Source organism: Musca domestica, unplaced genomic scaffold (genome assembly GCF_030504385.1).
Source record: "Musca domestica strain aabys unplaced genomic scaffold, Musca_domestica.polishedcontigs.V.1.1 1, whole genome shotgun sequence".
Classification (NCBI taxonomy): domain Eukaryota; kingdom Metazoa; phylum Arthropoda; class Insecta; order Diptera; family Muscidae; genus Musca; species Musca domestica.
Window position 1 is genome coordinate 20,431,198 of NW_026712114.1, and position 13,304 is coordinate 20,444,501.

The 13,304-nt window shown below is 32.5% G+C and overlaps 1 non-coding gene across 1 annotated transcript; it reads right to left on the bottom strand.

Annotated features, from left to right (window-relative positions):
* Positions 1-6,564: 6,564 nt before the first annotated feature.
* On the bottom strand, positions 6,565-7,778 carry LOC101895241 (uncharacterized). The gene is made up of 2 exons (XR_009342475.1): positions 6,852-7,778; positions 6,565-6,788 (listed from the first exon to the last, which is right to left on the bottom strand). It is a non-coding gene; the product is annotated as an uncharacterized LOC101895241 (transcript).
* Positions 7,779-13,304: the final 5,526 nt, after the last annotated feature.

Sequence of the window (13,304 nt, forward strand, 5' to 3'; positions counted from 1 at the left end):
ATTGAGTTTTCGCCGATTTTAGCTATTGTGATCACTTTTTTAAGCGTGAATTATTGCATATTTTAAAATGGCCATAACTCCGTAAATAATGAGTTTTCGGCGTTTTTAGCTATTATTTGTGATCACTTTTTTAAGCGTGAATTATATCATATTTTAAAATGGTCATAACTCCTTAAATATTGAGTTTTCGGCGATTTTAGCTATTGTGATCACTTTTTGAAGCGTGAATTATTGCATATTTCAAAATGGCAATAACTCCTTAAATATTGAGTTTTCGGCATTTTTAGCTATTATTTGTGATCACTTTTTTAAGCGTGAATTATAACATATTTTAAAATGGCCATAACTCCTTAAATATTGAGTTTTCAGCGTTTTTAGCTATTATTTGTGATCACATTTTCAACGTGAAAATGGCCATAACTCCTTAAATATTGAGTTTTCGGCGTTTTTAGCTATTATTTGTGATCGCTTTTTTAAGCGTGAATTATTGCATATTTTAAAATGGCCACAACTCCTTCAATAATGAGTTTTCGTCGTTTTTAGCTATTATTTGTGATCACTTTTTTAGGGGTGAATTATTGCATATTTTAAAATGGCCATAACTCCTTAAATATAGATTTTTCGGCGTTTTTAGCTATTATTTGTGATCACTTTTTTAAGCGTGAATTATAACATATTTTAAAATGGCCATAACTCCTTAAATATTGAGTTTTCGGCGTTTTTAGCTATTATTTGTGATCACTTTTTTAGGCGTGAATTATTGCATATTTTAAAATGGCCATAACTCCTTCAATAATGATTTTTCGGCGTTTTTAACTATTATTTGTGATCACTTTTTTAAGCGTGAATTATTGCATATTTTAAAATGGCCATAACTCCGTAAATAATGAGTTTTCGGCGTTTTTAGCTATTAGTTGTGATCACTTTTTTAAGCGTGAATTATTGTATATTTTAAAATGGCCATAACTCCGTAAATAATGAGTTTTCAGCGTTTTTAGCTATTATTTGTGATCACCTTTCCAGCGTGAATTATTGCATATTTTAAAATGGTCATAACTCCTTAAATAATGAGTTTTCGGCGTTTTTAGGTATTATTTGTGATCACTTATTTAAGCGTGAATTATAACATATTTTAAAATGGCCATAACTCCGTAAATAATGAGTTTTCGGCGTTTTTAGCTATTATTTGTGATCACTTTTTTAAGCGTGAATTATATCATATTTTAAAATGGCCATAACTCCTTAAATATTGAGTTTTCGCCGATTTTAGCTATTGTGATCACTTTTTTAAGCGTGAATTATTGCATATTTTAAAATGGCCATAACTCCGTAAATAATGAGTTTTCGGCGTTTTTAGCTATTAGTTGTGATCACTTTTTTAGGCGTGAATTATTGCATATTTTAAAATGGCCATAACTCCGTAAAAAATGAGTTTTCAGTGTTTTTAGCTTATATTTGTGATCACCTTTCCAGCGTGAATTATTGCATATTTTAAAATGGCCATAACTCCGTAAATAATGAGTTTTCGGCGTTTTTAGCTATTAGTTGTGATCACTTTTTTAAGCGTGAATTATTGTATATTTTAAAATGGCCATAACTCCGTAAATAATGAGTTTTCAGCGTTTTTAGCTATTATTTGTGATCACCTTTCCAGCGTGAATTATTGCATATTTTAAAATGGTCATAACTCCTTAAATAATGAGTTTTCGGCGTTTTTAGGTATTATTTGTGATCACTTATTTAAGCGTGAATTATAACATATTTTAAAATGGCCATAACTCCGTAAATAATGAGTTTTCTGCGTTTTTAGCTATTATTTGTGATCACTTTTTTAAGCGTGAATTATTGCATATTTTAAAATGGCCATAACTTTGTAAATAATGAGTTTTCGGCGTTTTTAGCTATTAGTTGTGATCACTTTTTGAAGCGTGAATTATATCATATTTTAAAATGACCATAACTCCTTCAATAATGAGTTTTCGGCGTTTTTAGCTATTATTTGAGATCACATTTTTAAGCGTGAATTGTTGCATATTTTAAAATGACCATAACTCCTTCAATAATGAGTTTTCGGCGTTTTTAGCTATTATTTGTGATCACTTTTTTAAGCGTGAATTATTGCACATTTTAAAATGGCCATAACTCCTTAAATAATGATTTTTCGGCGTTTTTAGCTATTATTTGTGATCACTTTTTTAAGCGTGAATTATTGCATATTTTAAAATGGCCATAACTCCGTAAAAAATGAGTTTTCGGCGTTTTTAGCTATTATTTGTGATCACTTATTTAAGCGTGAATTATAACATATTTTAAAATGGCCATAACTCCTTAAATAATGAGTTTTCGGTGTTTTTAGCTATTATTTGTGATCACTTTTATAAGCGTGAATTATAACATATTTTAAAATGGCCATAACTCCTTTAATATTGAGTTTTCAGCGTTTTTAGCTATTATTTGTGATCACCTTTCCAGCGTGAATTATTGCATATTTTAAAATGGTCATAACTCCTTAAATATTGAGTTTTCGGCGTTTTTAGCTATTATTTGTGATCACTTTTTTAGGCGTGAATTATTGCATATTTTAAAATGGCCATAACTCCTTAAATAATGAGTTTTCGGCGTTTTTAGCTATTATTTGTGATCACTTTTTTAAGCGTGAATTATTGCACATTTTAAAATGGCCATAACTCCTTAAATAATGATTTTTCGGCGTTTTTAGCTATTATTTGTGATCACTTTTTTAAGCGTGAATTATTGCATATTTTAAAATGGCCATAACTCCGTAAAAAATGAGTTTTCGGCGTTTTTAGCTATTATTTGTGATCACTTTTTTAAGCGTGAATTATTGCATATTTTAAAATGGCCATAACTCCTTAAATAATGAGTTTTCGGCGTTTTTAGCTATTATTTGTGATCATTTTTTTAAGCATGAATTATAGCATATTTTAAAATGGCCATAACTCCTTCAATAATGAGTTTTCGGCGTTTTTAGCTATTATTTGTGATCACTTTTTTAAGCGTGAATTATAGCGTATTTTAAAATGGCCATAACTCCTTAAATAATGAGTTTTCGGCGTTTTTAGCTATTATTTGTGATCACTTTTTTAAGCGTGAATTATTGCATATTTTAAAATGGCAATAACTCCTTAAATAATGAGTTTTCGGCATTTTTAGCTATTATTTGTGATCACTTTTTTAAGCGTGAATTATTGCATATTTTAAAATGGCCATAAATCCTTAAATATTGAGTTTTCGGTGTTTTTAGCTATTATTGGTGATCACTTTTTTAAGCGTGAATTGTTGCACATTTTAAAATGGCCATAACTCCTTAAATAATGAGTTTTCGGCATTTTTAGCTATTATTTATGATCACTTTTTTAAGCGTGAATTATTGGATATTTCAAAATGGCCATAGCTGCTTAAATATTGAGTTTTCGGCATTTTTAGCTATTATTTGTGATCACTTTTTTAAGCGTGAATTATTGCATATTTTAAAATGGCCATAAATCCTTAAATATAGAGTTTTCTTCGTTTTTAGCTATTATTTGTGATCACTTCTTTAAGCGTGAATTATTGGATATTTTAAAATGACCATAACTCCTTAAATATTGAGTTTTTGGCGTTTTTAGCTATTATTTGTGATCACTTTTATTAAGCGTGAATCATTGCATATTTTAAAATGGCCATAACTCCTTAAATATTGAGTTTTCGGCGTTTTTAGCTATTATTTTTTATCACCTTTTTAGGCGTGAATTATTGCATATTTTAAAATGGCCATAACTCCTTAAATATTGAATTTTCGGTGTTTTTAGCTGTTACTTGTGATCACTTTTTAAGCGTGAATTATTGCATATTTTAAAATGGCCATAACTCCTTAAATATTGAGTTTTCGGCGTTTTTAGCTATTATTTGTGATCACTTTTTTAAGCGTGAATTATTGCATATTTTAAAATGGTCATAACTCCTTAAATATTGAGTTTTCGGCGTTTTTAGCTATTATTTGTGATCACTTTTTTAAGCGTGAATTATAGCATATTTTAAAATGGCCATAACTCCTTAAATATTGAGTTTTCGGCGTTTTTAGCTATTATTTGTGATCACTTCTTTAAGCGTGAATTATTGGATATTTTAAAATGACCATAACTCCTTAAATATTGAGTTTTTGGCGTTTTTAGCTATTATTTGTGATCACTTTTTTAAGCGTGAATTATTGCATATTTTAAAATTGCCATATCTCCTTAAGTAATGAGTTTTCGGCGTTTTTAGCTATTATTTTTGATCACTTTTTTAGGCGTGAATTATTGCATATTTTAAAATGGCCATAACTCCTTAAATATTGAATTTTCGGTGTTTTTAGCTATTACTTGTGATCACTTTTTAAGCGTGAATTATTGCATATTTTAAAATGGCCATAACTCCTTAAATATTGAGTTTTCGGCGTTTTTAGCTATTATTTGTGATCACTTTTTTAAGCGTGAATTATTGCATATTTTAAAATGGCCATAAATCCTTAAATATAGAGTTTTCGGCGTTTTTAGCTATTATTTGTGATCACTTTTTTAAGCGTGAATTATTGGATATTTTGAAATGGCCATAACTCCTTAAATATTGAGTTTTTGGCGTTTTTAGCTATTATTTGTGATCACTTTTTTAAGCGTGAATTATAGCATATTTTAAAATGGCCATAAATCCTTAAATATAGAGTTTTCGGCGTTTTTAGCTATTATTTGTGATCACTTTTTTAAGCGTGAATTATTGGATATTTTGAAATGGCCATAACTCCTTAAATATTGAGTTTTTGGCGTTTTTAGCTATTATTTGTGATCACTTTTTTAAGCGTGAATTATTGGATATTTTGAAATGGCCATAACTCCTTAAATATTGAGTTTTTGGCGTTTTTAGCTATTATTTGTGATCACTTTTTTAAGCGTGAATTATAGCGTATTTTAAAATGGCCATAACTCCTTAAATAATGAGTTTTCGGCATTTTTAGCTATTATTTATGATCACTTTTTTAAGCGTGAATTATCTCATATTTTAAAATGGCCATAGCTGCTTAAATATTGAGTTTTCGGCGTTTTTAGCTATTATTTGTGATCACTTCCTTAAGCGTGAATTATTGGGTATTTTAAAATGGCCATAACTCCTTAAATATTGAGCTTTCGGCGTTTTTAGCGATTATATGTGATCACTTTTTTAAGGGTGAATTATTGCATATTTTAAAAATGAATTAATCCTTAAATATTGAGTTTTCGGCGTTTTTATCTATTATTTGTGATCACTTTTTTAAGCGTGAATTATTGCATATTTTAAAATGACCATAACTTCTTAAATATTGAGTTTTCGACGTTTTTAGCTATTATTTGTTATCACTTTTTAAGCGCGAACTTTTGCATATTTTGAAGTGGCCATAACTCCTTAAATATTGAGTTTTCGGCGTTTTTAGCTATTATTTGTGATCACTTGTTGAAGGGTTCATTATTTAATATTTTGCAATGGCCATAACTCCTAAAGTATTGAGTTTTCGGCGTTTTTAGTATATTTTCAATTGCAAAGTGGTGTAGGGTACAGTGTGAGATGAAAAAGCTGCAACCAACTTTAGACTGCTGACATTTCTAAGCCACTTGTCCGACAGCTGTTAAAATTATTCCAGTAACAGCTCATTACATTATTTACAAGCGTACAAAAGAATTCAGGTGAGACTTTTTCAAAAAAAAAATTATTCGTGATGGAATTCAAGCGTGATAGTATGATTTCTATATATTTGGCTTGAAAACCACAAGTGGCTATCGTTAGAGCACTCCAGCATTTAAATGTGAATAAATCTTTTGTGTCTCGTATAATCGCTCGTTACCATGATACTGGTAGCGCAGCCCGGCCTCAATGAAGTGGACGGAAGAAAACTACAACTCAGCAGAAATGGTTCGACAAGTAAAGAAGCGATTCGACAAGTAAAGAGCTAAAGAGTTGCTTCGCATAGCCGAAAGTGGTGAACTGCCGAATTTGGTTGTCCAGCAGTTTGTAAACAAAGAAAATGATCGAAGTCAGCTGAAAATGTGCAACTTAGGTTGGCCAGCAGAACTGAACCGGCGGCCATGGTGGTGGTGTGGGCCGCCATAACAGCCGATGGTCGCTCTCCGCTCATATTAATCTACCGTGGCATCAGAATAAATGCCGAATATTATCGCGAAAATATTCTGGAGGGTGTATTAAAGCCTTGGGCACGCAAACATTTTGGACGCAGAACTTGGACATTCCAACAGGAATAATATTAAAAATATTTCGATATAATCTCGCAGAGCGCTCACAATTCACAGTATCTATGAAGAAGTACGGCCCAATGGTGCCAACAAAACTTTGGATGTTTTGTAGCTTTTGCAATGCTTCTGGCTGATCTTTACTCCAAAATCGGCAATTCTGCTTAGTAACAGCCCATTGAGCCAAATGAGCTCCGTCGCTGAACACAAGAGGCGTACGATTAATGTTCATTGTTTGCAAGGTTTGTTCGTTTGTAAGACGATTTTTGGTTTAATTTTAGATATTGGCCTTTTATAATTTATATAGTTATTGTATATTTTTTTATTTTTGTTTTTAAAAATATATTTTTTATGTTATATAGAATACAATTCTCAAAAATCACAGGTCATTTAATGCACGTCCATCTTTGATTCATTCAATGGTGTTTTACTTTTTGCAGCATTCATCCTTGGAGCCAGTTTTACAGGGGCAATGGCAGTGCTGGTCACAGGGACAACTGTCGCCACACTTTTGGGCATTGCATTTGCAATCTGCAAGAAAAATATTTAATTACAACCAGGACACTGCTTTATTGTATTCCACCATCGACTTACCATTACCGCATCCTTTGCAAGGCATTTTGCTTTTAGATGTAATTTTACTTTTTTCAAAAAATTAACTTTTGTTTGATATTTTCAAACTTTGATTGATATCCACAACTCCAATGTTGGTCCTCTTATATAGTTAACCGGGTTGGGTATGAATTTTCCACATTTGAGCTGGAGGTGTCGTGTGCACTTGCATTCTGTCAAAAAAAAAATTGTGAAAAATAAAAATTATTTTTCAATTCTTCTGATTTTGTTCGCCGTGTGCACTGACAAGTAGATATTGAAGAACTGCAACAATTTCGAAGAAGAACCGTGTGTATTTTTTGCACTCACTGGTTAGCAATCTCTTTTGCGTCTCCGTTTTCGAATTGAGTAATTTGTTATCGTTCTTTCGATGTTTAACATTGTTGATTCACACTCATTTGCGCCTTTTGTTGTTATCTTTGGGTAAACATTGATAAGCATTGTAGGGCAATTTTATGGAAATAAAGAAAAACAAAAAGTTTAAACAAATAGAGCTTTTAAGAGAAGTATTTTTTCAAACACGATAATTAAAAAGATAATCATGTTGCCTTTTTACTCGATCGAACTACGTGAGGTGGGTGGTGTATTAATTGATAAATTCTACAATGAGAGACTGGAAGCCCTCCCAAAAATATAGCGTCAAAATTGATTTTGAGAGGCAGTAGCTTCCTAACGGCTGTAGCGTTGTTATTTACCCTGAACATACGGGGGCCATACGAAAACGTGGACCGTTGTACCCACTTACAGTCACGTAAACATTTTAGACACAAAATATGTTTGACGTACAAGACAGGAGACTTTTTGACAACACTGATTTAAACAGCTCATGTATGTTTCGAGTTTATTTCACTGTCAAATATCTTCAGTTTGGTCCAGAATTTAGCCATGAATTGTCTTACAAACGTAGCATTTAATTACACCCTCAACCATATGGCTAGAGAGGATGAGATAAAAAAACTGCAACAAATTCAAAAGACAAATTTTACATTTTTTTTTTTTTTAAATTTTATTGAATTAAAGCAAAAAATTACGGAAATAGCATCAAATTTTAGAATAAGTTTAGATTTGTTCGAATTGGTCACCTTTGGCACGAATTATGGCCTTCAAACGGCCAATGAAACCGTCACACGCTAACCGAATGTTGCTCTGCGGTATTTTGGCCCATTCCATGCGAAGCGCTTGCTTGAAGTGATCGACGATAAAATACTTCAGACACAATGGTCCAACGGATTGGTATCCGGAGATTTTGGTTGTGAGGAACCATTTTCATTTTGTAACAATTCTTGAGTGGCGCGTGCTGAGTACGATTGTGCTGAGTCCTGTTGGAATGTCCAAGGGCTGCGGCCAAAATATTTGCGTGCCCAAGGCTTTAATACACCCTCCAGAATATTATCGCGATAATATTCGGCATTTATTCCTATGGCACGGTCGATTAATACGAGCGGAGAGAGACCATCGACCGTTATGGCGGCCCACACCATCACCATGGTTGGCGCTTGAGTTAGAATTAATTATGCCCAACAAATTCCAATTTTTAGACAAATCCGTGATAAAATGTGACCATAACCATCAAAATACCGAATATCGGAAGATACCGTTATATGGAGGCTGTACCAAAGGGTGAACCTATACATACAATATTTCGGCGCACGAACTAGGACCCATTATGACCTACAAATACAAACTTTCAGAAAAATCCGTAAAAAATTGTGGCAAAAATCATCAAAATACCGAATATCGGGATGTACCGTTATATGGGGACTGTACCAAAACGTGGACCGATATGTCTCATTTTCAATACCAACCATCCTAGACATAATACAAATTATTCTGCTAAATTTTGTCGCTCTACGTAAAATTATGTGGGCTGTATCGTGATTTCAACAGACAGATGGACGAACATCGTTAAATCGTCTTAAAATTTAATGCTGATTATGAATATATATACATTACTAGCTGAACCCGGTGCGCGTCGCTACCCCTTTTGATTCTATATGCATTCAAAATTTTATTTACTTTATTTACTTAATTAAAAAAAATATTGCACTACTTTAATATGTTAATAAACAAAGTCATTAAAAAAGCAGTGCATACACGAAGGGTTTGTCCTTTGGATTCATTTATTTCATAGCAAGTACCAAGCGTGCAGAAAACTGCAATTTTTGAAGTTGAATGGCATTTATATTGCAATTAGTGAATTCGATGTAGCAACATAATTCCCCGTAATAAGCGTATTTCAAATAAATTGTTGTGTTGTTTTTTAGTGTTAGCCTAAGGCGTTGTGGGTAAATGGTTCTTATTAAAATCATATCCCAATCTGATCCGATTTAAATATAATTTTAAAAAATTTTCTTTTACACCAAATTCCGCCACAACTTTCATATTTCATTGAAATTGGTGCCTCAAATATGTGAAATCGGCCGGAATATATATAGATATGAGAGCTATATCCAAATCTTAAGTAATTTCCAATAATTTATCACATTTATTATTATAACCGAATTCCGCCACACATTCTGAATTTCATTGGAATCGGTCATATATATCGTGTTTGGTGCATAATATGTATGCAATCGGCCGAAATATATATGTTAGCTATATCCAAACCTCAACTGATTTCAATATAATTTGGCAATTTTTGCTGGTGCCAGATTTTGTCTCTCTCGCTTTGGGTGCATCAAATATGTGAAATCGACTGAGTATATATTTGGGAGCTATAATCACATCTGAGTGTATTTGAATATAATTTGTAAAATTTATTTTTGTACCAAATTTAGCCACTCATGCCGAATTTCGTTGGAATCGGAAATACGTATCGTGTTTTGTGCATCAAATATGTGAAATCGGCGGAAAATTTCATTGGAATCGAACATTCATATCGTGTTTGAGGCATCAAATGAACGAAATCGGTCGAAAATATATATGGAAGCTATATCCAAATCTGAACCGATTTCAATATAATTTGGGAAATCAATTTTTTAGATAAAACCCATCACACGTTTCAAATTTCATTGAAATTTGGGATACATAGCGTGTTTGGTGCATCAAATGCTTGAAATCGGCCGAGAATATATATATGGGAGCTATATCCAAATCTTAACTAATTTCCAATTAATTTATCACATTTATTATTATAACCAAATTCCACCACACATTCTGAATTTCATTGGAATCGGTCATATATATCGTGTTTGGTGCATAATATGTATGCAATCGGCCGAAATATATATGTTAGCTATATCCAAACCTCAACTGATTTCAATATAATTTGGCAATTTTTGCTGGTGCCAGATTTTGTCTCTCTCGCTTTGGGTGCATCAAATATGTGAAATCGACTGAGTATATATTTGGGAGCTATAATCACATCTGAGTGTATTTGAATATAATTTGTAAAATTTATTTTTGTACCAAATTTAGCCACTCATGCCGAATTTCGTTGGAATCGGAAATACGTATCGTGTTTTGTGCATCAAATATGTGAAATCGGCGGAAAATGTATATGGGAGCTATATCCAAATCTGAACCGACTTCAATTTAATTTTACAAATTTTATTTTACATTTTGGCTCCCAATTAAATTTCATTACAATTGGAAATACGTCGTGTTTGGTCCACCAAATACATGAAATCGGCCGAAAATGTATATGGGAGCTATATCCAAATCTGAACCGATTTCAATATAATTTGGGAAATCAATTTTTTAGATAAAATCTATCACACGTTTCAAATTTCATTGAAATTGGGGATACATAGCGTGTTTGGTGCATCAAATGCTTGAAATCGGCCGAAAATATATATGGGAGCTATATCCAAATCTGAACCGATTTCAATATAATTTGACAAATTTATTTTCGGATTTAATCCCGTCACACATTCCAAATTTCATTGGAATCGAACATTCATATTGTGTTTGAGGCATCAAATGAACGAAATCGGTCGAAAATATATATGGGAGCTATATCCAAATCTGAACCGATTACAATATAATTTGGCAAACTTATTTTTGTTCCAAATTCCGTTACGTATTCCAAATTTGGAGACTGTATCTTCAACCAATCAATAGATATGTGCATATAAAATCTAAATTTTTGGGAGGTATCTCCGATTCTGATGCTATATCTCCAGTTCCAAGTAGAAATTCAAAAATGTATATAGCCTATGTTACTTTCAGGCGATGTTGCAGTATATATGGAAATTTTCAGGAAAATCTATTCAGCGGTTTTCGAGTCCATAAATTACAAACAAACAAACAAACAAACATACAAACATTTTCCTCTTTTATAGATATAGATGGGATGTTACAAACGGAATGACAAAGTTAATATACCCTCCTTTCCAAGGTGGAAGGTATAAAAACAAATTAAGTTAGATATTCTTTGGATCGTTGTGGATCTCCTCACCAGTTACTAATACATTACCACTAATTTCCAAAGCTATACCAATTAGTAGACCTTTAGCGAACAACGAGAGAACAGATCTACGGAGAACCCCAATTATGAAGTTTCATCTAATTTGTTTGGAAATTGTGGGAACAAAATGTCAAAGCACTGAGAATCGGGAGGTACCGTTATATTTGGGGGCCATACCAATTAGTAGACCTGCAGCGAATATTTTTTGCAGGGAGAGACCAACCAAGAACACCAAATCTAAAATTCCAACAGATTTGGTTGGGAATTGTAGCTGAAAATTTAAAAATGACCGAAAATCTGGAGGTTCCTTTATATGGGAGCTATACCTAAACATGGACTACTGCAGCCCGTTTTTAATACAAATTAGCCTGCATATAATATAAACCTATGTGCCAAATTTGAATGTCGTAAATTTAATAGTATAGACTGTATCTTGATTTCAACAGACCGACAGACGGTCATCGCTTAATCGCCTTACCCTCCACATTGAAAAGGTATTAGTAACGTCAGCATAAAATTCTAAAACGATTTAACGATGTCCGTTTGTCTGTTGAAATTACGATACAGTCCAAATTATTTGACATAGAGCTTAACATTTTACCAGAACAATTTGTATTGTGTCTAGGATGGTTGGTATTAAAAATGAAATGTATCGGTCCAAGTTTTGGTATAGCCCCCATATAACGGCACCTTTCGAAAATCAATATTTTGGTGATTGTTGCTATATTTTTCCTTTTTCCATGGATTTTTCTGAAAAAATGGTATTTGTAGTTCATGATGGGTTCCAGCTCCAAATGTTCGTATAGCCCCCATATAACGGTACCTCCCGATATTCGGTATTTTGATGATTGTTGCTATATTTTTCCACGGATTTTTCTAAAAAATGGTATTTGTATTTCGTAATGGTATTTGTATTACGGTGGCGAAGCATAGTATATATAGGTCTACGTTTTGGTATAGCCCCTATATAACGGTTCCTTCCGATATTCGATGTCTTGATGATTTTTACCACATTTTGGTTCTAATCGGTTTTAGCTTCGGCAGCAGAACAGTTAATAACTTGGTCTACGTTTTCCTATGATGCACATATAACGGTACCCACCGATATCCGGCATTTTGATAATACTGGCCACATTTTCCCGCAATTTGTTTCCAATTTGGTATTTAAGACCGGCAAAAGATAACAATCCTTGATTGTTTTTATAGTTTCCCCTTTTAGTATGACCCCCATATAACGACCTCACTCACTTGATAGTTTTTTGAAAAGTTTAACTACAACTGTTTAAAATGGAACACGTTTGAATTCAGATACCTCTATATAAAAAAATATTTTCTTCACCCAATGGTGAAGTGCGGCCCGGCCCTACTTTATGTATTTTTACTTGTTTTATTCTGATCAGAAATATATATATACTATATAGGGTCTCCGACGATTAATTCGAGGTGTAGCAAACGGAATGACAATTTTTACATTTTACAAATGTCAGACCACATCAGTTTAGATGTACCCACAACGCGAATACATACACTGGTGGCCAAAACTAAAGCAACTGAAATTACAAGGAGAATGAATGCCCTGTAACTTTTTCAAAAATTAAGAAAATGAGAAAGTTTTTCTTGTTTTAAATTAGGTACTTTATTCACTTTTTAAAAACCTAAAACATAAAACCAAAATTCATTTTTATATAAAAAATAATGTTTGGTAAAGTCAATTAACCCGATTTTGGCTTGGACAAAACAAAAGCAACTCTGTTGTGCATTCATATGACCGCTGCAATTCCAGTTGCTTTAACTGTGATATTTATCGCTTTTTGCTTCCTTCGATAATTTCGCTTGTCATAAATCCTTTTTGAGAAGTTTTTTACAACAGTATGTGTTTTTCTTTTCGTTTTTTAAGTACTGCCCAAAAAAATTTTTAAAATGGCTAAAAGCAAATACAGTACCTGAATAAAACAGCAAATTATCAGTGACTATCAAAACAACATATCACAGAAAATGATTTCCGAGAAATATTTCATAAATATAAA